Raw genomic sequence first — 26931 nt, forward strand, 5'->3', positions numbered from 1 at the left:
GTATTTTACCCCTGCCACCTTTAGAATTTGAAAGAGAGTATTCCAGTCAACATTGTCAAAAGCTTTCTCTAAGTCTACAAATGCTAGAAACGTAGGTTTGCCTTTCCTTAATCTTTCTTCTAAGATAAGTCGTAAGGTCAGTGTTGCCTCACGTGTTCCAGTGTTTCTACGGAATCCAAACTGATCTTCCCCGAGGTTGGCTTCTACTAGTTTTTCCATTCGTCTGTAAAGAATTCGTGTTAGTATTTTGCAGCTGTGACTTATTAAGCTGATAGTTCGGTAATTTTCACATCTGTCAACACCTGCTTTCTTGGGGATTGGAATTATTATATTCTTCTTGAAGTCTGAGGGTATTTCGCCTGTTTCATACATCTTGCTCACCAGATGGTAGAGTTTTGTCAGGACTGGCTCTCCCACGGCCGTCAGTAGTTCCAATGGAATATTGTCGACTCCAGGGGCCTTGTTTCGACTCAGGTCTTTCAGTGCTCTGTCAAACTCTTCACGCAGTATCATATCTCCCATTTCATCTTCATCTACATCCTCTTCCATTTCCATAATATTGTCCTCAAGTACATCGCCCTTGTATAGACCCTCTATATACTCCTTCCACCTTTCTGCTTTCCCTTCTTTGCTTAGAACTGGGTTTCCATCTGAGCTCTTGATATTCATACAAGTCGTTCTCTTATCTCCAAAGGTCTCTTTAATTTTCCTGTAGGCGGTATCTATCTTACCCCTAGTGAGATAGGCCTCTACATCCTTACATTTGTCCTCTAGCCATCCCTGCTTAGCCATTTTGCACTTCCTGTCGATCTCATTTTTGAGACGTTTGTATTCCTTTTTGCCTGTTTCACTTACTGCATTTTTATATTTTCTCCTTTCATCAATTAAATTCAATATTTCTTCTGTTACCCAATGATTTCTACTAGCCCTCGTCTTTTTACCTACTTGATCCTCTGCTGCCTTCACTACTTCATCCCTCAAAGCTACCCATTCTTCTTCTACTGTATTTATTTCCCCCATTCCTGTCAATTGCTCCCTTATGCTCTCCCTGAATCTCTGTACAACCTCTGGTTCTTTTAGTTTATCCAGGTCCCATCTCCTTAAATTCCCACCTTTTTGCAGTTTCTTCAGTTTTAATCTACAGGTCATAACCAATAGATTGTGGTTAGAGTCCACATCTGCCCCTGGAAATGTCTTACAATTTAAAACCTGGTTCCTAAATCTCTGTCTTACCATTATATAATCTATCTGATACCTTTTAGTATCTCCAGGGTTCTTCCATGTATACAACCTTCTTTCATGATTCTTAAACCAAGTGTTAGTTATGATTATGTTGTGCTCTGTGCAAAATTCGACCAGGCGGCTTCCTCTTTCATTTCTGTCCCCCGATCCATATTCACCTACTATGTTTCCTTCTCTCCCTTTTCCTACACTCGAATTCCAGTCACCCATGACTATTAAATTTTCGTCTCCCTTCACAATCTGAATAATTTCTTTTATTTCATCATACATTTCTTCAATTTCTTCGTCATCTGCAGAGCTAGTTGGCATATAAACTTGTACTACTGTAGTAGGCGTGGGCTTCGTATCTATCTTGGCCACAATAATGCGTTCACTATGCTGTTTGTAGTAGCTTACCCGCATTCCTATTTTCCTATTCATTATTAAACCTACTCCTGCATTACCCCTATTTGATTTTGTGTTTATAACCCTGTAGTCACCTGACCAGAAGTCTTGTTCCTCCTGCCACCGAACTTCACTAATTCCCACTATATCTAACTTCAACCTATCCATTTCCCTTTTTAAATTTTCTAACCTACCTGCCCGATTAAGGGATCTGACATTCCACGCTCCGATCCGTAGAACGCCAGTTTTCTTTCTCCTGATAACGACATCCTCTTGAGTATTCCCCGCCCGGAGATCCGAATGGGGGACTATTTTACCTCCGGAATATTTTACCCAAGAGGACGCCATCATCATGTAATCATACAGTAAAGCTGCATGCCCTCGGGAATAATTACGGCTGTAGTTTCCCCTTGCTTTCAGCCGTTCGCAGTACCAGCACAGCAAGGCCGTTTTGGTTATTGTTACAAGGCCAAATCAGTCAATCATCCAGACTGTTGCCCTTGCAACTACTGAAAAGGCTGCTGCCCCTCTTCAGGAACCACACGTTTGTCTGGCCTCTCAACAGATACCCCTCCGTTGTGGTTGCACCTACGGTACGGCTATCTGTATCGCTGAGGCACGCAAGCCTCCCCACCAACGGCAAGGTCCATGGTTCATGGGGGGGTCAACAGATGGCACTAGGAAAAGTATGTTAACTGCGCTTTTTAGTTGCTACTTGCGACTCTTAGTTGCGATTTGTCACAGAAATCGCAGTTTGACTCGGTAGCGAATAGCGTAGTATGAACTTTGCTCAACAGATGGCAGTGCTAACTGCGCTTTTTAGTTGCTACTTGCGACTCTTGGTGGCGACTTGTCACGGAAATCGCAGTTTGACTCGATAGCGTGTCGCAGAGATGAGCGTAGTACGAACTTTGGTAAACAGATGGCACTGTTAACTGCGCTTTTTAGTTGCTACTTGCGACTTCTAGCCGCGACTTGTCACTGAAATCGCAGAAAGGAGTATGGAATTCGGCCCACAGATAGCTCACGGCGTTGAATGTGAAATGCTACTTCCGACAGCTAACTGTGACTGAAATCGCAGTTAGATTTTGTAAAGTTGTTATTGTGATATCTGTGACTTCTCAATCACTGTGATTTCTAACAGATACGCGATTTCCTGCCCACCACTACGCGAGGGTAATCATATACATACCGACAGGTCTCTACTAGGGATGGGCAAACTGAAACATGTAACTGTTTCGAAACAAATGAAACAGTACAATGCAATGTTTCGATACGCTGATTCGAAACAGTGAAACAGATTGTGTTTTTTTAATTTAGTAAACCTACACATTTTATCATCTTGAATGTCTACTGTATAAGTATCTCCATATAAACACAAATGAGGTGCGAGAGCGCTAATCATATCGCAGAAAGTATGAAACTATCACTTAGGCGTCTTGGCAGTTTCGTATTTCATGCAACAAAGGCGCTCCTTTCGTGTCGTGTGACTCAGACTTTTCAATTGGCTGAGGACAGCCGTTGCTGAAGACAGAAGAACCACCACTAACGGAACTGGAGGGGGGAGCAAACAGCAGAAACAACGGATATGCTACTAGGATTCCCACATTCCATTAGTGTGGGTAATATATCCATCCTGCTAATTTGCATGCACACAAAGAGAATCATTGGGGATAATAGGCACAGTGACTTTAGACTCGCAAATAATGCCAAATAATTCGAATAAATAAGAAAATATAACAGAAAAAAATTTTGTCTTTCAAGGTGTTTCGAAACGTTACTATAAATTCACCATGCTTCCCAGCCCTTCCCGTTCACCATTACACTATCAGTGATGTGCAAACAGATTGTTTACAATTATACCTACATCAAATTTGTATATATGTCTAATTGTCACTCTACGTTTTTTTTTGTTCAAAATGTTGTAGGATTACTTGCGTTTCTTTCTTAATATGATTTCTGTACATGAACAGAGAAGCGTATGTTATAAAAAAGTGTAATTTACCTGAATGAGTTTCACATATTTATTATTTTGAGTGTGAATAGTATGCATTGTTTTATTGTTTGGTTAGTGTTTATGAAGCAGATGTTACGCCATTTCGGAATAGGACAGTCAGCTAGAAACGGAGTTTTTTTTATTTTCGGATATCTTAAGCTTCATGCTATTGCTTGTCAAAAAGATTTCGACACTGTTGAAAGTGTTTCACGATGTGGTATGTTGTGTTTCAGTACCTGTGCCGAGCCCGATTCTCGTCCGACACAGAGCGGAATGAAACATCACTGTTTCGATACAATTAATCCGTTCCAAGCACAGGTGGACTGAAACAGCCTTATTTTGAAACAACGATACAGTTTCTGTGTCTGGCTCGAGATCGAATTGCGGTGTAACGTTACGTATTATTAGGTTTTTCGTTTGATATATGTATGACCATGTGCAGACTTCGTCACCTACGTCAGTTACAACCCACTTCAAAAATGATTCATATTCTTTTTAAATTGTCATAGGATGGTTCTTGAACGAAACTGTAAAACATCAGTTGAGTCGTGTGCAGAGAATTACATCACTTGGGCCAATTGGTTTTCGTAACTTTTTCGAATTTAAATTTCGTTTGTTTCTCCTCAGAAATTATATCGACACACGTTATCTTGATCTAATCGATATCAGAATCACACATTAAATAAACTTTTTAGATTCAAAGTTTCGGCCAACGCTGTCTGAATCAATAATCTTGTCAAATATATTATTAATCCGTTCACATAACTCTTCATAAATAAATCTTCAAGACACGTGTTTCAACTTTAGTAGCATACACTATTTTATTAGCTTCCTACATATACAGATGTGAACTTGAGCGTTGACAGACAGTGACTAACATTTCAATAAGATTAAGCTCGTCATTGTTGTACAAAAAGAGTATAAAAATTCATTTTTAATTTTTAGAAACACGACGCAACAACTCGGTTCCAGGATCTTCTGTTGCTACTTGGTTGTCGACCCGCGACGTATAGCGGCCAGCAATTTCCTCTCTGGTCGCGGCAACGAAGATGCTGTCCCCGTTCGTTGCGCCGATCTCTCCGTACATGAAACACATAAAAAAAATACAAACTTTTAGATAATTCACACTTATTACAAATAATAAGAAAACACATAAACAAAACTAAATTAAACTTATAGTCACCTGCAAACTGGGCTGACTTTGGTGGATAGGTGACGCTTAATTTCGTCCCACTACATACCCCACCCACAAGCTCAGTTTGTCAGGCGTTAACCGGAATTAAAACTGTTCAATATACAATATTTAGCTGTTAATACATTTTCCTCACATTTTACGTAACCTAGAGTCCTTGCTATTAGAGAGATTTAATCCTTTTAATACGATATCGTTGTGACTATTTGTCATTTACTCTTAATTGTGCTCTTATGGTAATTCGTAACCGAATATAGGGAGATTGCTCCTCTTCAGTTAATAGTTGCTAATAAATACTAATTTAGTACGTTCTTTAACGTTGTACATTAGGACAGAGCGTTCAGATTGTGATAGATTAATTTCAGTTTCATTTATTTACTAGAGTTATGCTTTTCAAGAATGTATATTACTAATAAGTTTCTCACAATAACTAATAGTACTATTTACTTTACGTCATTCTCTTCCCTAAGGCCTTATTTATGCCTGAGGTCAAGAAGAAATCAAGCAAAACTTTCTTTAGAATCTCGGCACGGCTTTCTTTACCTTCGGACACCTTGTTGGGTAATGGCCATTTATTTAGGAGAAACAAGCGAGAGAGCCCCGTTTGGTGTGTTCTATATTAACACTATTGCAAACCTCTATTAAAGGCACTCTGCTATGTTCTCGTGAGCCATATAGCTCTGGACGCCCATGGTCCCTAAAACTATTAACCATCCCCTTTGGTTCCTACTATCCGAGTAAATTTGAAATATGCAAAATTCCTTTTGACCTAAGAGCAAAATTTCCTCCATATAAATCCCCCTTTTGGTTATCTTTCTCTTTTTGAAGTACCAGTAGATTATTGTAGAACACATGTTTAAGCTTTCTGTCATTTATTTAAAATAACACGTAACTATCACGAAAAACTTCACATGAATAAACTATGAACGCTCTTCCGTGTGTAACATATACTAAATATTAACTTATTTAGGAATGAAGAGTTTCATTTGATCAACACTATATAATCCTTTAATTACACCTGATGAAGGTTCCATAAGAAGTAATGCTTTGGGATGTACAATCTTATGTACAACATATGGACCTTCAAAGATAAAGAAGAATTTTCTACATTCCTTATCGATCGTAGAACTTTTAGGATGAGATCGTACTAACACAAGATCTCCTACCTGAAATGAGGGTTCTACAGCCTGTTGATTATAACTTTTAATCCTCCGTTCGGCATTTTTTACAATCTGTTCGCAAACTTTTTCGTCTGGAATATCTTGTTGTATCTCATTTACTGGTGGCCAAGGTAAAGCAGCTAGTAAAGGCTCACCTATAATTCGTTTGCCTAAAATTTCTATAGGTGATAATCCCGTCGTTAGGTGAGGCAATTCATTTAATATCTTTTCGAATTCAGGCATTAGTTTGGCCCACCGAGTATGTTTATGTGCACAATAAGTTCTACATAATCGTCCTAATTCTTTCATGACTCTTTCTACTAAATTACTTTGAGGGTGATATTTCGAAATTAAGATATGTTTGATTCCATATTGTCTTATCATATCTTGAAATCTTTGACTAATAAAGGCACTACCGTTGTCAGACATAAGTCGTTTAGGAATGCCCCAGTTAACAAAGTAATTTCGGGTGAGGCAGCGTATAACGCTTGCTGTATTCGCTCGTTTCAAAGTATACAGTTTCACATGTTTGGACCAACATTCCATTACAACAAACACATATGTTAATCCTCCTGAACTCCGAGGCAGAGGGCCGAAAAAATCTAATGATAGTAGATCCCACAAACCTCGAGGAATTACAGCATATAATTTATAACGCTTGGATTTGTTATTAACTTTAACCTTTTGACAGGTTTCACAAGCCCTAATAATACTTCTCACAATACGTGACATATTTTTGAAATAATAATACTTCATTAGATGTTTAATACATTTATGAATTCCAAAATGCCCGTAACCTTCATGAATATAAGTAATTAACTCGTCCACAACCGTTTTCGGAATGCAGATTTTCCATCTCTGGTGTTCCCTCTGTGCTTTCCAATACAACAAGTCGTTAAAATATAACCACACACCCCGGGTGTTAACTGTTTCGTCCCCATTATTAAGGTTTTGTATAATTCGTAGAATAACATTTTTCTTTCCTTTATGTAATACGGTAACCTACTACTTAGGACTCGTATTAAATGACTTTCAATAATTGGTTCTTCAATTAATTTAGCACGGTTTAAATGCCATTCAAAATAATTCCTATAACCTCCCCACCGTTTAGAATATGGAGGAGGGTCTAACAACTCTAAAGTTAAGTGTTGTTGTTTTCCTCTTGACCAATAATTTTGTTTAAACTGCTTAACAAAATCATCCCAATCCCTGAATTCAATTCTATGCAGTACTGCCCATTCCGCAGCTTCTGCTTCTAAATGTCCTATTACAAATTGAATGCGTTTTTCATTACTCCATTTAGGAGATAATGATGTTTCAAAAGCTTTTATAAAGATTATAGGGTGCAGTTCGCCTCCAGGTTTGAATACAGGAAATCGACTTGCTACATGTGAATTTGTTGTTATGTCATCCAGACATTCTGCGAGAGAAATAGTCGGATTTTGTTTAGCTGGCAGAGACGCAGTTGCATCGGATTGGCTTGCCGTGATTGCCTTATTCATATTGTTGTCATCCGTGCTAGCAAATTCGATGCGACTGTTGTCTCTGATTATGTTATTACCTCTGCTACCTGAAATGTTCTCGTTATTATCTAATTCCGATAACCGTTTCGTAATTTCCTGTATCCGCATTTCTGTATTGGATACGCGATTAGCTAATATCGATTCTTCACTGTGTTCACGATGTGAACGCTCTGTACCTTCGTCAATATTATTATCTTTGGCAGTCTCAAGATTACTGCATATCTCAGTAATTAAAAATTTCATGTTTTCGATTTCGGTATGGTCCTTTTCTACTTGATGAGTTAATGTTTCTAATTCTACATTATCTATTGAAGAAATCTCTACAGGTTTGGTAGAGACCTCTTTAATAGATTTCAATAATTCTCTGCGAACAGTTTCTGTTTGCATAGAAAATTCATCTCGTAACATATCGTTATTTTTCTGTATTTCATTTACAACTAAGATATTGACACTATCTAGTCTCTCGGTTAAGTCAGTGATATCGTTTCGCATGCGAGCTTTTTCCTCGCGCGATTCCTGGATATGTTCTTCTAACCTTTTACAATTATCGGCAATCTTATTACTAAGTCCTACTAATTTTTCTTGCATTTCAACTTTAGAAGACTCTATTTTATCACTTAATTCTCGACTGGTTTCATTAAGATATTCCTGCAACCTGTCTGTTGATTTTGTTAGCTCCCCTTTAAGTCTAGCAGTAGATTCCTCGTTAGACTGTTTTAATTCCTGTTTTAGTTCCTGTTTCAATCTAGCAGTAGATTCCTCATTAGACTGTTTTAATCTAGCCATAGATTCTTCGTTAGACTGTTTTAATCTAGCAGTAGATTCTTCGTTAGACTGTTTTAATTCCTGTTTTAGTTCCTCTTTTAATCTAACAGTAGATTCCTCGTTAGACTGTTTTAATCTAGCCATAGATTCTTCGTTAGACTGTTTTAATTCCTCTTTTAATCTAGCAGTAGATTCCTCGTTAGACTGTTTTAATTCCTGTTTTAGTTCCTCTTTTAATCTAGCAGTAGATTCCTCGTTAGACTGTTTTAATTTAGCGATCGCCCTAAAAAGGGCTCTCATGCTCCTATCGGTCATAGATTGCTCTTCGTCTGACATTTCACTTCCCGACATTATTGTAAAATATTAACTATTTACACACGCAGATTTGCAATCAACAATCCTATAAAAGCACACTCCCTATGTACAACACTCCACTTCCAACTTGAAACAAACTCACCGGACACTAATATTGTAATTTGTAGTTCTCGATGATCAGTGTGCTGCTATGGGCTGCAGATGTAACAGCCGTCGATGCAGCCGCTGAGATGCTGCGACCCCGCTTCCGCAACCGGCAGGACGCTGAGTCGAACACCGGAAACGTCGCTGGCTGCAACCACGCCCGGCACCGCCGTAGACAGGCGAAGCCCTCAGCAACACCTCTAATACCAGCCGGAGGAACGCCCCGCAGCTGACGTACTGGGCCTATTAGTTTAGGGAGAAAAAAGGTTGTCGGGGTTTGCAGCGTTCAGCTGCTGCCCAACGGATGCGACTTCTCGTGGAACAACCGCGTGACCGTACTGCTTGGCTGCACTCCGTCAGATGCCCACACCCGCGAAGTCGCCGCTGGCTGGTGAAGGCTCCAAGAAACTCGCGTTGACTTCCGAAGGACTCTTGATGCTTTGTTTCGTACCTGTGTGCCTTAGTTGCACACAAGTCCTGTTTCTAAGGTCGCCACGGTGCGGTGTAACGTTACGTATTATTAGGTTTTTCGTTTGATATATGTATGACCATGTGCAGACTTCGTCACCTACGTCAGTTACAACCCACTTCAAAAATGATTCATATTCTTTTTAAATTGTCATAGGATGGTTCTTGAACGAAACTGTAAAACATCAGTTGAGTCGTGTGCAGAGAATTACATCACTTGGGCCAATTGGTTTTCGTAACTTTTTCGAATTTAAATTTCGTTTGTTTCTCCTCAGAAATTATATCGACACACGTTATCTTGATCTAATCGATATCAGAATCACACATTAAATAAACTTTTTAGATTCAAAGTTTCGGCCAACGCTGTCTGAATCAATAATCTTGTCAAATATATTATTAATCCGTTCACATAACTCTTCATAAATAAATCTTCAAGACACGTGTTTCAACTTTAGTAGCATACACTATTTTATTAGCTTCCTACATATACAGATGTGAACTTGAGCGTTGACAGACAGTGACTAACATTTCAATAAGATTAAGCTCGTCATTGTTGTACAAAAAGAGTATAAAAATTCATTTTTAATTTTTAGAAACACGACGCAACAACTCGGTTCCAGGATCTTCTGTTGCTACTTGGCTGTCGACCCGCGACGTATAGCGGCCAGCAATTTCCTCTCTGGTCGCGGCAACGAAGATGCTGTCCCCGTTCGTTGCGCCGATCTCTCCGTACATGAAACACATAAAAAAAATACAAACTTTTAGATAATTCACACTTATTACAAATAATAAGAAAACACATAAACAAAACTAAATTAAACTTATAGTCACCTGCAAACTGGGCTGACTTTGGTGGATAGGTGACGCTTAATTTCGTCCCACTACAGAATCTGGTCCGGTTATCAGAGACAGGGGCGGAATGAAACACCACTGTTTCGAAACAGTGAACCACAGCCGTTCCGAAACACTGAAACAGTTCCACATATTGATACACTGTATCGAAACATAGAAACAGTGCCGAAGTCTAGTCGCTACATCATTACTTGGTGTGTGTGGAATATGGAAAGTACGAAGTGTGAAAAGCATTATAGAATTAGTGTACCTGTCCCATATTCCACACTCATCAGCTTGATGTAGTGAGCCGCTGGTGTGTACCTAATTCTCCTTGCGTGAAAGTATAAGTACGATAAACGTTCACCATTTGTCTGAAAATACCCTAGTGTGCAGTACTTAGGTGAAAGTAACTTTCGGATAACGTCCTGCTACCAAGCACCACAGTTCAATGAAACTTGGACCCCTGGACATTACAGAAGGCGGCACATGGTTATTAATAGCGTGTGTGCTCACCACGGGCGGCAGTGCAAGCTGTTGTGCAACATGGGAAAGAGTTGTTGTGGCCAGCGCGGTTGAGAACTGCGGATCGTCGTCGGTGCAATTGGACGTTTTGCAAGGTATCCACAACGCATACCATGCGTCATCGACGAGATCAAAGTCGCAGAAATGACGAGGCCAGTCCATTCGCCGAATTTCTTCTCACTTCAAGAGTTCGTTCACCTGCGCTCTTCGAAGTGGTCGTCCGGTATCGTCCATAAAAGTTAAGTCAGGGCCGAATGCAATCCTGAAAACTCGTACCTGATGGAGGAGTACAGTGTCATAATAACACGGTAATGGGTTCGGAGATTTATAGGTTCAAATGGTTCAAATGGCTCTGAGCACTATGGGACTCAACTGCTGAGGTCATTAGTCCCCTAGAACTTAGAACTAGTTAAACCTAACTAACCTAAGGACATCACAAACATCCATGCCCGAGGCAGGATTCGAACCTGCGACTGTAGCGGTCTTGCGGTTCCAGACTGCAGCGCCTTTAACCGCACGGCCACTTCGGCCGGCAGATTTATAGGTCAGTACGGCCATGCAGCGTAACACGTGGACCACTAAGACGGCCACGTCTGACAGTGCTGGACGTACGCAAATGTCACGAGAGGTGGGAACTCATAAATCACCCAAAAACATTGCCCAACATGATCCTTTCGGTGGTCTGGGTCTTACGGTGCCTAGAGGTGCAATGTTGCGTGTGCATACTGACATCCAAATGTGTGAACGCGATCAATTGACTGGCGAGCTTTAGTGTGAAACCGTACTCCTATCTCATGTGCGTGTTTTCAGGGATCCATTCGGCTCTATCTCCGTTTTATTGGTGATAGTGGGCGACCGCATTGAACAGCGGAGGTGCACAAACTATTGGAACGAGAGGAAATTCGGTGAATGGACCAGTCTGCACGTCCCCCGGCTAAAATTCCATCGGGCACATGTACGATGCATTGAGAGACGTAGTGCAGCATGCCCACATGCACCTACGACAGTCCAGCAGCTGTCAACGGCACTGGTGGAAGAATGGAACGCCCTCCGATAAGATGTCCTCAGGAACCTCGCGGCGAACATGGGAGCGCCTTGCAGACCATGTACGCTGCCGTCCGTGGCGATTCAAACACAAAGGGCCATGTCCCGTCTTTTTAATGTCGCGGTGACTTCAGTATAATTGTTGTTGTTGTGGTCTTCAGTCCAAAGACTGGTTTGATGTAGCTTTCCATGCTCTGCAAGTCTCTTTATCTGTGAGTAACTATTGCAAGCTACATCCTTCTGAATTTGCTTACTGTATACAACTCTTGGTCTCCCTCAATGATTTATATACCCTAAACTTCCCTCCAGCGCTAAATTGGTGATCCTTTGATGTCTCAGAGTGTGTCCTACCAAACAATCCCTTCTTCTAGTCAGGTTGTGGCGCAAAATTATTTTCTCCCAAATTCTATTCAGTACCTCCTCATTAGTTGGGTGGTCTACCCATCTAATCTTCAGCATTCTTCTGTACATCAAATTTCAAAAGCTTCTATTCTGTTTCTGCGTAAACTGTTTATCGTCCGTATTTCACTTCCATACATGGCTACATTCCATACGAATGCCGCGCGGGGTAGCCGCGCGGCCTAAGGCGTCTTGTCACTATCAGCGCGGCTCGCCCTGTCGGAGGTTCGAGTCCCCTCTCGGGCGTGGGTGTGTGTTTTGTCCTTAGCGTAAGTTAGTTTAAGTTAGATTACGTAGTGTGTAAGGTTAGGGACCGATGACCTAAGCAGTTTGGTCAAACACCAAATTTACGATTTGCTGTTCCATACAAATACTTTCAGAAAATATTTCCTGACGCTTAAATATATACTCGTGGTTAACAAATTTTTCTTCTTCAGAAATGCCTCCCTTGCCATTGCCAGTCTTCAGTTTGCATCTTCTCTACTTCGGCCATCATCATTATTTTGCTGCCCAGACAGCAAAACTCATCTACCATTTTCAGTGTCCCATTTTCAGTGTTTCATTTCCTAATCTAATTCCCTTTGCGTCACCTGATTTAATTCGATTACAGTCCATTATACTTGTTTTGGTTTTGTTCGTGTTCATCTTATATCCTCCTTTCAAGACACTGACGATTCCGTTCAGCTGCTCTTCCAAAACTATTGCTGTCTCTGGTAGAATTATAATGTCATCGGCAAACATCAAAGTTTTTATTTCTTCTCCCTGAACTTTAATTCCTACTGCAAATTTTTCTTTGGTTTTCTTTTGTGCTTGTTCAGTGTACAGACTAAATAACATTGCGGATAGGTTACAGCCCTGTCTCACTACCTTCGCACATCTGCCTCCCTTTCATGCGCCTAGACTCTTATAACTGCCATCTGATTTCTACACAAGCTATAAATAATCTTTCGCTCCCTGTATTTTACCCCTGTTACCCTCATAATTTCAAAGCAATATTCCAGTCAACACTGTCAAAAACTTTCTCGAAGTCTACAAATGCTATAAACGTAGGTTTGCCTTTCCTTAACCTGCCTTCTGTGAGAAATCATAGGGGCAGTATTGCCCCACGTGTTCCTACATTTCTCGGTAATTCAAACTGATTTTCACCTAGGTCGGCTTCTACCAGTTTTTCCATTCATCTGTAAAGAATCTGTGTTAGTGTTTTGCAATCACGATTTATTAAACTGACAGTTCGATAATATTCACACAAGTCTGCCCCTGCTTTCTTTGGGATTGGGATTATTATATTCTTCTTGAAGTCTGATGGTATTTCGCTTTTCGCGTACATCTTGCTCACCAGATGTGAGAGTTTTGTCATGGCTGGCTCTCCCAAGGCTATCAGTAGCTCTATTGGAGTGCTGTCTACTCCCAGAGCCTTGTTTCGACTTAGGTCTTTCAGTACTATGTCTAATTCTTCATGAGGTATGGTATCTCCCATCTCATCTTCATCTATGTCCTCTCCCACTTTTATAATATTGCCCTCAAGTACATCTCCTCTGTATAGACCCTCTGTATACTCCTTTAACCTTTTCCTTCTTTGCTTAAAATTGGTTTTCTGTCTGAGCTCTTGATGTTCATACAGGACCTTTTGTCTAGAGGTCAGTTAATTTCCCTGTAGCGATATCTATCTTTCCCTAGTGAAATATACTTCTGAATCCTAACATTTGTTCTTTAGCCTCTCCTGCATTGCCATTTTGCACTTTCTGTCAGTCTGCTTTTTTAAATGTCTGTATTCTCTTTCGCCTGTTTCATTTGCTACATTTTTATATTTTCTACTTTAATCAATTAAATTCAATAACACTTGTGTTATCCAAGAATTTATACTGGGCCTTGTCTTTTTGCCTATTTCATCCCTGCTGCCTTCACAATTTCTTAAAGCTACCCATTCTTTTACTAATGTATTCCTTTCCCCTGTTCTTGCCAATCGTTCCCTAAGGCTGCGTCTTGAAGCTCTGAACAACTTTTGGTTCTTTCAATTTATCCAGGTCCCATCTCCTTAAATCCTTACCTTTTTACAATTCCTTCAGTTTTAATCTACAGTCCATAACCAGTAAATTGTGGTCAGAGTCCACCTTCGTCCCTAGAAATGTCTTACAATTTCAAATCTGGTTCCGAAATTACTGTGTTACCATTATTTAATCAGTCTGAAACTTTCCAATATCTCCAGTTCTCTTCCACTTGTACAACCTCCGTTCATGATTCTTAAACCAAGTATTAGCGATGGTTACATTATGCACTGTGCAATATTCAACCAGATGGCTTCCTCTTTCATTCCTTTACCCCAGTCCATATTCACTTTCTATTTTTCCTTCTCTTCCGTTTCCTACTGTGAATTCCAATCCCCCATGACTATTAAATTTTCGTCTCCCTGAACTAACTGAACAATTTATTGCATCTCGTCATGCATTTCTTCAATCTCTTCATCATCTGCGGAGCTAGTTGGCACATAAAATTGTGCTATTGTGCTATTGTGGTGGGTGTAGGCTTCGTGTCTATGTTGGCTACAATAATGCTTATAGTTATTGTCTTTGAATAAAAGTGTCATTTCTGTTCGTCTTACCGCGTATTTCTTTCAGTTACCTTCTGTACTATACTTCAGTAGTTCTTCCTAAGTATGGTCCATTTGTCACCGAGTTACGTTACTGGGCAGTGATACGTCGTGAGAAAATTACTTTCGTCCTTTAAATTTGCACACCAGTTCATATATATGACGTGGGTTCCAGCTTTCATCCGTTCTGATTTGTAGTCTGAAGCTGTTGGCTTGTTACTCAAGAACTCTGTCTCTGAACGGTGTTTAACGCTGTGATGTGACGAGTCAACTGCAGTGGCGTTTTCAATCAGTCTTGGGGCTGCACATTCACGTAGTCCACTGCAGTCGTGCCCTGCATGCATTTGCAACCTCAATACTGAGTAGACTTGGCCAGTGTATCGATACGTGGAACTGTTTCAGTGTTTCGGAACGGCTGTGGTTCACTGTTTGCTGTGGTTCACTGTTTCGAAACAGTGGTGTTTCATTCCGCTCGTGTCTCGGATAACCGCACCAGATTCGATCTCGAGCCAGACACAGAAACCGTATCTTGTTTCAAAATAAGGCTGTTTCAGTCCACCTGCGCTTGGAATGGACTAATTGTATCGAAACAGTGATGTTTCATTCCGCTCTGTGTCGTACGAGATTCGGGTTCGGCACAGATACTGAAACACAACATAACACTTCATGAAACACTTTCAAAAGTGTCGAAATCTTTTTGACAAGCAATAGCATGAAGCTTAAGATATCCGAAAATAAAGCTTCGTTTCTAGCTGACTGTCCTATTACGAAATGGCGTAACATCTGCTTTATAAACACTAACCGAACAATAAAACAACGTATACTATTCAGATTCAAAATAATAAATATGTGAAAATCATTCGATTAAATTACACTTTTTTTATAACATACACTTCTCTTTTCATGTACAGTAATCTTATTAAGAAACACAAGTAAGCCTACAACATTTTGAATAAAAAAAGGTGTAGAGTGACAGCTATTAGACATATACATAAATTTGATCTAGGTATAATTGCAAGCAATCTGTTTGACATATCACTGATATTGTAATTGTGAACGGGAAGGGCTGGGAAGCATGGTGACTTTATAATAACGGTTCGAAACACCTTGAAAGACAAAATTTTTTCTGTTATATTTTTTTATTTATTCGAATTATTTGGCGTTTTTTGTGAGTCTATAGTCACTGTGCCTATTATCCACAATGATTCCCTTTGTGTACATGGAAATTAGCAGGATGGGTATATTACCCATACTAACGGAATGTAGGAATCCCAGTAGCATATCCGTTGTTTCTGCAGTTTGCTCCTATCTCCAGTTCCGTTCGTGGTGGTTCTTCTGTCTTCAGCTACGCCTGTCCTCAGCCAATTGAAAAGTATGAAAGTCACACGACACCAAAGGAGCGCATTTGCTGCAGGAAATACGAAACTGCCGAGACGCCCAAGTGATAGTTTCATACTTTCTGCGAAATGATTAGCGCTCTCGCACCTCATTTGTGTTTATATGGAGATACTTATACAGTAGACATTCAAGATGATAAAATGTGTAGGTTTATTAGATTACAGAACACAAACTGTTTCACTGTTTCGAAACAGCGTATTGAAACATTCCATTGTACTGTTTCATTTGTTTCGAATCAGTTACGTGTTTCAGTTTGCCCATCTCTAATATTGAGAGAAAACATCGAAGAAGCGACCATTAGAAGTCTTCCAATGCAGTGGAAATGGTGCGCCACAGGCTTAATAAAAGTCCAACAGTTGATTTCATTTTGATAAATATTTCGTGAAATAGTGCATAACATTTATTCCTTGAAAAAGCTAGAATCCATGAGAAAGTTGTACTTCAGGTTCGCGTAGATATGGAAGGAGAGATTTTAACTTAGTCAGATGCAGACAAAGGGCATAACAACACATATTTCGATTCAATAATCCTTTCCACATATTCTGGGAATATTAGACCCCTGGTGCCCAAGAGTCTTATCATTTCACTAGTGCTCAGGATAGGGCATGCGTGATCAGATAGACAATATAAAACATTCTTACACACCTCCCGATAGGAGAAACGCCACAGTGCTTTTGTTGCCCTCAAAGGTGACGTGAGGGCGGATGGTGTACTGGAAAACAGCGTGCCAGACTGACTGGGGTTTGAAGAGATTCGTTGCCGTTTGCGAATGGCCAGGTGCAAGTCCGAGCCGTCTGATTTCACCGTCGGGACGGCTCCAGACGGAAGTGTTGACCGCCCCCGGGTAGCAGTTACTGCCTAGCTGGCATCGCACGCCTAAAAATAGCGCCCGCTAAAAAAAAAATGGAGTCAACAAGTCTCAGTCTGTATTTGGATCCTTTGTTTGCTATTTACTATAAAAAAATAATTTAAAGACAAGTAGAGAAATGGAGTCAGTCTACCATCAAGTAATCTGGGAAGATTAACTACTTTTCAGAGCCACAGTTGCTATGAAATGAGATTAAAATGCAAAGTAGTGTGGAGGGAGGTAACGGCCCCTGATTCCACGGCAAAAATATTCGTTGTTTGAGCCAGTCTGCAGGCGATACTGCACTCACGAACGACAGACGCACAGGACTTCTTCGACACTCATGAGCTGGCTAATAGGTTTGGATACAGAGGTGCGCAGGTTGGTGCGGTGTTGTCAGTCGGTCACCTCGCTCAGTTGCCTTTGATTTTTCGTATCCAGGAACAATTCGTGGCCTTGCCGTTTTAGCGAAAATAAATAACGTAGTGTAATGGTGCTTCTGAAAAGTAGTACAGTAATGTATTGTCATTGGGGTATGACAAATGGAATAAAAAGCAGCCTTATCCTGACTTAGCTTTGTTTATTCTGGTCTGCGACCCGGTGGCGACCTTGACGTAGTTAATAGTTCCGGCAGCAGTACATCATTTGTTATATTAATGGGCCCTTAAAACCTGCAGCAGATGAAACAAAAGAAATAAGCATACAACAAAAGCAAAAAAAAAGATCGGCACACAATAAAAAAGTTATAAGTAAACACATTACAAAAGAACAATAACAAAGAAAGTCAGTCTGTCACAACAGGGGAGATATCTACTGCATATGGTAGTCCATCGCATCTTCCACCGCTAACGGTTCTATTCCTATGAGGAGTGTTAATAATCGATCCTTCTATCGCGTCCTTTTATAGTGTTTCAAGCCCGTAGCCCCACAAACAACGTATACCATCGTAACATGTCTGCCGTATAGTGTCCATTCGTGCGTAAGTGCAAACGTCAGTGTAATGCTGAACTCATTTAGTGAAGAAGTGCTAAACGAAGTGGAAACGTTAAGGCAATCTCGAAGGAGGTAAAGAGAGCGTTCTCCGGAAATGGATTTCCCATGTCGTCAATTTTGGCTTCAACAGGGCGTGCTGCTAAGATAGAAGACAGAGGCGCGATACTGGTTGCGAGGGATGGGAGAGGCTGTACTCAGCGAAGCGCAGATACTGGACCACGTCTGCTAACACTGCCTGAAGAAATAAACCTGAGATAGAATCGAGGAATACTGAACACAAGCTTGAAGGCGAAGAACAAAATGCACATTACTGATGTCAACAGCAAATATCGTCAACGAATGAAACAAGTTTGGTTCCAAAAAGAGGCACACATCGCATACGAGCGACGATTGCACTGTTGAGCAGATACACCGCCTGACATAAATAGTGAAGCTCGCAGAAGACATGGTCGAATGTCAGTGTAACTCCATTCACTTACACACCACCCGCGTGCGTTACGGAGTTGCAGTTCTCAGTAACAGGTAGAATAGCCACCAGAGTGCATTAGTGTTGTTCGTGCTTAGTATTCTTACCAGACCTGGTAGAGGCCGGCCGCTGTGACCGAGCGTTTCTAGGCGCTACGGTCGCAGGTTCGAATCCTGCCTCGGGCGTGGCTGTGTGTGATGTCCTTAGGTTAGTTCGGTTTAAGTATTTCTAAGTCTAGGGGACTGATGACCTCAGATGTTAAATCCCATAGTGCTTAGAGCTATTTGAACCATTTGAACCTGGTAGAGGATGTAAGGGACGTGAACAGCACGGAAGTTGTGAAGGACAAGGATATGTCCCCCAGCGTTAGCACTACGGGCCACATTGTTGGTTTCCATTTGGCCGGCTCGTCGAATCGTGCAGTATACGAATTTTTGGGCGATTCTAATTTGGCAGGTTCCCACATATGGACTGCATGGGAACATGAGGCCAGGCATATCCGTCCGCAGGGTACTGGTCGGCCTCGTCTGATACCGCCGTATTGTGCACCAAACACATAAACACATCTTAATCCCTTCCCATCTGCGCGTGCCGTCTGACAGTAAGTAATGAACTCATTATAACAGTTAACACCGCAGCACGAACAGCTGCCTTTGGAGTGATGCCGTGACTGGGAAACACTGACTGCTTACGAATGATGTTGCATTGTATTCAGCGGTGAATCGCGTTTCTGCACTACCCGTGATGACTATCGTCGGCGAGCATGACGGAAACTTGTGGAGAGGTCTCATTCTTCTAATGTTTTGGAAAGATACGGCGATGTTACTCCTGGCATCGTGGTGTGAGGAGCCATCGGGAATGACTTGAGGCCAACGGTGGCAATGATTGAGGGAAACCTGACGACACAACGCCACGTCACGGACAGCCTGGGTGCTCGCGTGTTACCTCTCATGCGAAAGTATTGTGGCGCCACTTTTCAATACAACAATACTTGTCCACAGATGCTAGTCTCTACGAACCGTATGCGTGATATTAACGTACTCCTGGGGCCAGCAACATCCCCAGATCTGTCCCCGATAGAACATGTGAGGGATCAGCTCAAACGTCAATTCCGTTCCGGATACTGCATCCGGGATACCAAGCACCAGTTACAACAGCTGTGGGCCAGCTCACCTCAGAACAGTATATAACAGCTTTATGGCGTCCTTTCCAACCGGATGAGTTCACGCATCCAAGCCACAGTATCGTCATACTGATAAATGGGTTCATACTGCCAAGGTCCTTGTAAATTTGACTCAGCTTTGTAATCACCGAAATAACTTGACATGCCTTCTCAGCTCCAAGCCTCAGCTGTTTACCTCCTCTGTGACTGGTTTCTTCATTTTTTTCTTTGTGAGGCATCGTATTTTCAGTGTAGCACAGGTACAAAGATTAATACAATTACTCTGTGACGAAGCACTGGAGACCACCGCCCCGTCATTCAGAAATACTCAGAAAATATCCCCGAACAAACTCCGAAATTCCCTCGGTGAAGTTCGGGTTCGCCCCGCGTATCTGGCAGAGAAATGCCTGCCCGTATGCCTCAGCGCGCGCCCCAATTCCTCCTGCCATAGTCTCATGGCCTCTAAAGAAGATAAGCGGCGGAGGCACTGGAGGTTTGTGAAGACTTCGTTGAGTACCGATTCTCTGAACGCACACAACATACTTTCGCTGAAACTATTTCTCCCCAACATTTTCACTTTCTTTTTCCAATAAATAAATTATACCGCTGACAAATTACATACGTTTATTGTAAGAACCCTTGACAGGCTTCAGTACCACTAACGCTATCTTCTTCAGAAGGGAAGTCGCCTATACTGTTTTAAACATATTATAAAATAAACGTCTAAAATACTTAGTACTTTCCAACATTGAAATGGAGTACATGGAATAGAATTCTGTGATCTTGACATACGTTCTGTAACATTCTCATACTAAGGCCTTTGTGATGAAAGTAACCTTCTATTAGTGAGGAAAGCTTTCTTTTGCCCGTACAAGTTCGCTTCATACACAGGCTGTCAGAAAATGTCACGTAACTCGTGTTGTAATTAAACTGGAGAAAAAAGTAACGTTTACCTGATGCAGCAAATCTAAAAGTTTTTTTTTCTTGTTCTTTAATTAAGTTGACGTGCGCCCCTTGTGGCACGTACAGGATCTAATCGATATTCCAACTCGGTTCAAATCCGTTCTGTTCATCCCTATCTGCACGTGCAATAATGTTCTGAGTAAATGCAGCACCGTTTGGCTTATCATTTGGTCTGAACTCCTGTAGCAACTATCGTCTGTACGGAAACAGATGAAGAAGCTTGCTGAGTGTCAGCTGCACTGTCGTACGAGGGATTTACAGTTCTTTTGATACCTTACGAACAGACTTCTGTGTTGTACACTGGAAAACCTGTGGAATTCTCTCCGTATCTCCGTCACTTCTCCTTGGCCTGTCTAGATGGTGTTTCAAATCCACACTCCCTGTTACCATGAAGTTCCTGTGTCATTTTCTTATGGACTGTCCAGAAGGTGGGGGATTCCTTTATCGCATTCTGAAATGTCTCTGAACTTGGATATCTGACTTCTGTGCCTTTTCCTGTGCAAATTCCATTCGTCGAGTCATTTCTAGTGCTCCTATTGCCATGCAACAACAAAGAAAAAGATTTTTTTCAGTTATCTTCCTCTGGAAATGAAAAACATTTATTCAGTACCTTACATAAAAACTTTTTGAGTTGGTGCATCAGACAAACTTTACTGTTTTCTCTTAGGCAATTACAAGTCGAGCTGTTATTGTAAAGCACCTTCTGTAACACCATGTACGTGCTACATGCTTCGTCCGTCGCACGTTATTTTGCGTTCTTAGTTCGCTATTCGTTCCCCATCAGAACAGCCTGTCTGATAGCACTTTTACCTCTACTAAAGCCAAACTGATCATCTAATGTGCGCTGACTGTCTGTAATTTGGTGTTTGTGATCCTCGAGTCAGATTAAGAACTGAAAACGACGAAGTGTTATCATTCAGACTAGTAACACAATTACCTGATGCAGTAAGACAGTTGGGAAAACCATGTAAAATTACGAGGAAAATAGATTTAAAATGTAGACTGTTTTGAAACTTCATATTAGCGTGTAAAAGTCTATCGTGAAAATTTTTTTTACGTGCAAGCGTGAAAACGATGTGTTTTGCACTGCATGCCCAATTTTATTATGTTTACATTTTAACTAACAAAAACATAGACAAATTACATATATCTACAACTAAATTGAACAAACTACTCATTAGCGTCAATAATATAAATACCACATATTGACTTCCTTGTAATACGTGTATAAGTGTAACACATTCCTGTTTTAGGAAAAACATATATTCTATGGAAGCTTTGCAATTTTGCTGTTTAATTTCTTTAACTTACATCTCAAAGGAGTTGAAAAAAATGGCTCTGAGCACTATGGGACTCAACTGCTGTGGTTATCAGTCCCCTAGAACTTAGAACTACTTAAACCTAACTAACCTACGGACATCACACACATCCACGCCCGAGGCAGGATTCGAACCTGCGACCGTAGCAGTCCCACGGTTCCGGACTGCGCGCCTAGAACCGCGAGACCACCGCGGCCGGCAAAGGAGTTGAAACAATATACAAATATAGTATAGAGAAAGTGTTCACCATAAAAGCGACGGGCTCCTACCAGCATCAACACGCAGAAAGAGAGCACGTGCAGACCTGGGAAGGAAGGTGCGTCACCCAGGCGAACAGAACACCTCCCTATGCAGAGTCGGCCCCCCAGCAACACTCAGCCGTACTACACAACCAGCTACAATTACCCTGAATGGAGGGGAACCATGAAAAGGAATTTGAAAGAAATAGTTCTCGTGACAGAAACTGAAGTACATGCGTATTTTCCGAATTACTTCATGTCTGTCACCTTTTCATTATTCCCCTACGATGCCATTAGAATGTGAAAATATTTGCAATGTACAAATTTTAAAGTCTTGCATTAACTACGTAAAATTCTTGACATAGTAAAAAACGTTTGCTGAACAAAAGAGGATAAAAATGAAATGATAATTACTGCATAATAGTTACCGGACATGAAGGGGAGTAGCAGAACCAGGCTAATTGCTAGCAATATATTTGACAGTAATTTCCAAATAATTTATCAGTCTTAAATTTTTCCTTGTTTCCTTTCCCACGCCCTTTATCCAGTTGGAACGCCAGGGGGCAGTGGTGTGACACCTTTACATTCTCGCAGAGAACCAACAATACCCCATTAAACAGGATGTTATCACGCCACTCCCAAAGCCATTTTAAAGCTACTTCCAGACCGACCCGGGATATATAAATGCAGATGCCACGGGCGGATCGCAATAACATCGCTGACACATCAAAGTTCACAACGCTAAATCAGTGCCCACCGAAGTAGGCACGCCGCCCTATTCGTTGCTATCCAGTGGAACTCTCACCGCAGACTCGTCACATGATTCCCGTAACAGTGCAACTCATCGCTTTCCCGCGCCCAGTACCGCTGGGAAATTAAAAGTTTAATTCAACGCTGCCGTGCCAATAACAGCACAGTAAGCAAGCTCAAAGGTTCGAGAAAGACAGCTGCACAATATCTCCGATAACGCACTGCAGTGTTCAACCAACCGGCATCAGAAAGTGCTATGCCTAACGTGATGGAGGAGTTATACATGACCTGACAAAACCCGAGGCCACTATGTAATTATGTACTGACCTCTAGATGTTATTAGAGGCCCAGTATGAAAGAAGTGTTGTGTTGTCGGCAGAGAACCAGTAACTGCAGAATTTGTCGGTCCTGAGAGCTCAGTGGCTTCCAACGTCTACTACTCATTCGTTGTTACCTGAGTAACAAATCCATCAGGAATCTTTCAAGCCTTCTAAGGATTCCAAAGTCGACTGCTGGTGATGCGATTGTGAAGTATTAAAAGGAAGGAATAACTGAAGCTAAACCAGGACCAGGTAGATCTTGTGTGCTGATGGACAGGGATATCATTGATGGGGGTGGTTGTAACAAGTGTCACGAAATGAGCGTAAGGAAACACTCCTGAGCTCCGAAGTGCTACCAGTAGTCCAGCTAGCACAGTGACTGTACGTAGGGAGCAGTTGCTCGTAAGCGACAGGTTTCTGTAGTCAAGGCTAAGCAATGCTTTGGGTGGTGTAAAGAGTGACGCCACTGGACTGTTGGTGACTGGAAACGAGTGATTTGGAGTGATGAATCAGGCTACACGCCTTGGCAATCCACTGGAAGGGTTGGGGTTTGGCGAACTGGTGTACAACGCTACATGCCAACAGTGGTGAATAGAGGAGATGATGTTCCTGCATAAGCGTGTTTCTCATGATTAGGGTGTGGTCCCCGTACTGTACTAATCCAAACACTAGATGTGGAAGGATGTTGTTGTTGTGGTCTTCAGTCCAGAGACTGGTTTGATGCAGCTCTCCATGCTACTCTATCCTGTGCAAGATTCCTCATCTCCCAGTACGAACTACAACCTACACCCTTCTGAATCAGTTTAGTGCTTTCATCTCTTGGTCTCCCTCTACGATTTTTACCCTCCACGCTTCCCTCCAGTACTAAATTGCTGAGCCCTTTATACCTTAGAATATGTCCTATCAACCAATCCCTTCTTCTAGTCAAGTTGTGCCACAAATTTCTCTTCTCCCCAATTCTATTCAATACCTCCTCATTAGTCATGTGATCTACCCATCTAATCTTCAGCATTCTTCTGTAGCACCACATTTCGAAAGCTTCTATTCTCTTCTTGTCTAAACTATTTACCGTCCACGTTTCACTTCCATACGTGGCTACACTCCATACAAATACTTTCAGAAACGAGTTCCTTACACTTAAATCTATACTCGACGTTAACAAATTTCTCTTCTTCAGAAACGCTTTCCTTGCCATTGCCTGTCTAAATTTCATATCATCCCTACTTCGACCATCATCAGTTATTTTGCTCCCCAAGTAGCAGAACTCATCTACCTACATTAAGTGTCTCATTTCCTAATCTAATACTCTCAGCATCATCTGATTTATTTAGTCTACATTCCATTATCGTCGTTTTACTTCTGTTGATGTTCATCTTATATCCTCCTTTCAAGACACTGTCCATTCTGTTCAACTGCTCTTCCACGTCCTTTGCTGTCACTGACAGAATTACAGTGTCATCGGCGAATCTCAAAGATTTTTTATTTCTTCTCCATGGATTTTAATACCTACTCCGCATTTTTCTTTTGTTTCCTTTACTGCTTGCCCAATATACAGGTTGAATAACATCGGGGATAGGCTACAACCCTGTATCACTCCCTTCCCAACCACTGCTTCCCTTTCATGCCCCCCAACTCTTATAACTGCCATCTGGTTTCTGTAAAAATTGTAAATAGCCATTCCCTCCCTTTATTTTACCCCTGCCACCTTCAGAAAGTACAAAATGGTGTAAAATGGTGGTGACGAAGATTGTATCAGCATGACAATGCACTCTGTCATAAACCAACATTTGTGGCGTAATGCTGTGTGAACAGTAACATTCCTGTAGTGGACTGGCCAATGCAGAGTCACTAGCGGAACCCAATGGAACACTTTTCGTATGAGTTTTAACGGCGACTTCACTCGATGATGATGATGTTTGGTTTTTGGTGCGCTCAACTGAGCGGTCATGAGCGTCTGTACAAAGTCCCAATTTTTTCACTGGTCAATTTTTACACGATCCAATCTAGCCACTGTCCCTGGGTGGAGAAAATCCCCAACCCGACCGGGAAACGAACCTTGGACCCCGTGATCCAGAGGCAGCAATGCTAGCCACTAGACCACGAGCTGTGGACGACTTCACCCGAGACACCAGTGTGTAACACCACTGTCTTCTTTGGGTTTGACTCTTGAGGAAACCTGGGAGGCATTATTCCACTGACATTCGGACGCTTCATTGAAAGTGTCGCCATCAGAGGTCAATTCGCCATAAAGGCAAAATATGGAAACATCCCATATTAATGCCTACTAATAGGTGTCCGGATACTTTTGATCAGATACTGTATGACCGTCTGCTTTGGTAGCTCGCAAGGGTAGCAGATGTGGCTGGCTACTTCTTGGCGATGGAGTGAGCAGAGTTCTGCTGACGCTTGGGGGACGCGGGTCAATGGCGGAGGGTGGGAGTGGAGATCCAGCGGCGGATGGCGGGCGGTCACATCAATCGATCCGCGCTGCGAGGCCACCCTCTCAGTGCAGGCGGCAGTCACAGCAGAGTCGAGCGAGCACGTGTGTGTGTGTGTGTGTGTGTGTGTGTGTGTGTGTGTGTGTGTGTGAGTGGTCCCTCGCCGCACAACTTGTCATAAAGCAGCCGCTGCTCGCCCTGCTTCCGGGAAGGCGAGAGAGGGGTCGCCGGTTCCAGCCACCAGTGGCATTGCTGAGGTTTCCCTCCACGTGCGAGCGCCGAGACAAAGCGCGTCCGGTCACCGCCCACGCCAGCACCAGGTCTGCTCTCACTGTATTGTTCAACCCCTTCTCTCTTCAGCACCTCCTGTTTGCCGCTAAAGGTCAGCTCTGGGTGTAAAGGTTTTGGTGGATATGAGAATTAATCTCCGTGTATCCTCACACTGGCAGCAATAAAGCACTCACGAATCCAGATTTCGTTTCTGGGGGAGGGGTTGGCGGTCGGGGTAGGGGAATGGAAGGTGGGATGGTTTATTTTTCCCGTTCCCACCCAATTAGAGCCCGCCACCTTTCCCAATTCTGACTTTCCACAGATGCCAGGATTTTACGAGCGCGTGCTGAAAAGTAGGCCTCCGAATGTTTTGTGCGAAAACTCTTAAGAATTTTAAAATAAAATATAACAAATTAAATTTTTATTTAATAGTAAAGATAAATTGCAGCTCTTGGCAAAGAGCGGTGTACATAAAATCATTTGCAAACGGTATACTGGTCAATGAGGCAGAGCTGTGGCAATTAGACTACGTGAAGATTAAGAAAGAAAGAATCAACCTTCGATTATTATCTTTTAACAGAAAACCATTCTTATAATGTGGAAGGTGAGGTAACGATCAGACTAAACTCCCATTTTCTCCTCTGTTAAATTAAATTTTCATTACAAATACTAGATTGAGACTGTAAATTAATCTTAATTCCGATCTGCTGTTAAATATATCTCCGCATAAAAATTTTGTTTACCCCCCTTTTTTTTAGTTTATTTAATTATTTGTACGTTAGAAAAATGTGTTTCCCTACGTAAACATTCTGTCGTTTATGTTTCTTCTCTACATATAATATCTGTGAAAGTCGCACATCATGTTTGTTGTGTCTAGACAAGACAGCCTAGACACAATGAGAGGAAGCCGAAAGGCACGCGCTAAGCTAAAGCAGGATGGCGTGAGGTCTGAAACAGGATACGTAATGAATGCTATAAAGAAAAGTACGTAACTTCTGGAATACTTAACTTTAATCCATCCTTTTGGTACATCTGGAGATTGTGGCGATACAAGTGAGACTCTTTAGATACATGCAATGTTACTAATGGCGCCTTGCTAGGTCGTAGCCATTGACTTAGCTGAAGGCTATTCTAACTATCTGCTCGGCAAAGGAGCGAGGCTTCGTCAGTGTAGTCGCTAGCAAAGTCGTC

The sequence above is a fragment of the Schistocerca piceifrons genome, chromosome 2 (assembly GCF_021461385.2).
Source record: "Schistocerca piceifrons isolate TAMUIC-IGC-003096 chromosome 2, iqSchPice1.1, whole genome shotgun sequence".
Lineage (NCBI taxonomy): Eukaryota > Metazoa > Arthropoda > Insecta > Orthoptera > Acrididae > Schistocerca > Schistocerca piceifrons.